Source organism: Galeopterus variegatus, unplaced genomic scaffold (assembly GCF_000696425.1).
Source record: "Galeopterus variegatus unplaced genomic scaffold, G_variegatus-3.0.2 Scaffold14076, whole genome shotgun sequence".
Lineage (NCBI taxonomy): Eukaryota > Metazoa > Chordata > Mammalia > Dermoptera > Cynocephalidae > Galeopterus > Galeopterus variegatus.
The window spans coordinates 5,452-6,677 of record NW_007740187.1 but is presented as its reverse complement, the minus strand read 5'-3'; positions in this window follow the sequence as shown (position 1 = coordinate 6,677).

Sequence of the window (1,226 nt, the reverse complement as noted above, 5' to 3'; positions counted from 1 at the left end):
CATGATTTCCTTTTAAAAACAAAAACAAAAACCTCACCTATCAACTTGTCTGACATAGCTCCATGGCCAGGGCCCCAGGCAGCTGTTAGTTCACAAAGAAAGAAGCTGTAAGATTAAAAACGCCAATTAGCCCAGCTACAGTAAGTCTTTGTTGACATAAAAATGGCAAGTTTGGACAACGCCTTTCTCCTGAGCCTCACCAGGGCTACCACATATCCTGTTTGCAGGCAAATTCTGTGAAGTTTCTTAGCTGTGCCTAATGAGACCTCGGGGGTATTTCACTATCATCAGCAGATCTTGCCAACAACCCAATTATTTCATGTTACTTAACTGAACATCAGAGAAGAACTTTTACAGAATTTATCTTTAATTTTTTAAATCCAGTTAATGACAAATCACTGTGTCAAGACAAAAAATGAAACAGTTGACAACTTATGAATTTGGATATCTGATAACAAATGAACTTAGTATAGAGTCTGAGTATTTGGTATTGTATAAATTATTTAGTTGGGTAATTATCTGACTTTTATATTTTTATTATAATATTTTCTTTCTTTATCAACCTATCCTTCCTGGTTATCATAATTTTAAAATATTGTTCTCAGATGTACATTAAATGATAGTTATAACCCCTATTATGATAGTGTAGTTTACAGTACTTCGATGCACTTGTTTCTCATGCCAATTCTAGAATTAGCTTAAGATGATAATGCTAAAAAATAATTACATTCCAGAGTAGTAAAGTACATTTATTTCAGCCCTTTAAATTTAATCTAATGATACCCCTATAGAGTGGGGAAAAGGCATCAGCATTCCCACTTCATGACATGGAAAACTAAGTCAAGGAATCAGAACATTGTCTGCCAAGGCAAAATAAGAAGCCAAGCCTCCTAAATCCTGGGCCAGGGTCCTTATCCTTAGATTATGGTTTTGCAACTAATGTGTCATGCCATGTTTATGCTGTCACCAATTGTGAGGCATGTCAGGATCATCTACTAAAAGAAAACATACCCATATTTGAAATTATTTTTAAAAACCAATTGAATTCAGAATAGCAGCCTTTGTCTGTTTTGTTCACCTCTTTTTCCCCAGCACTTGCTTCAGTATCTGATTCATAAAGATTTTCATAAATATTAAGTCAGTAAATGTGTTGGAAGACCTTTTACTTATTTCCAGTATGTTTTCTTTTTTCCAGCTAACTATGAAAAGGAGTGCTCATGATCTTA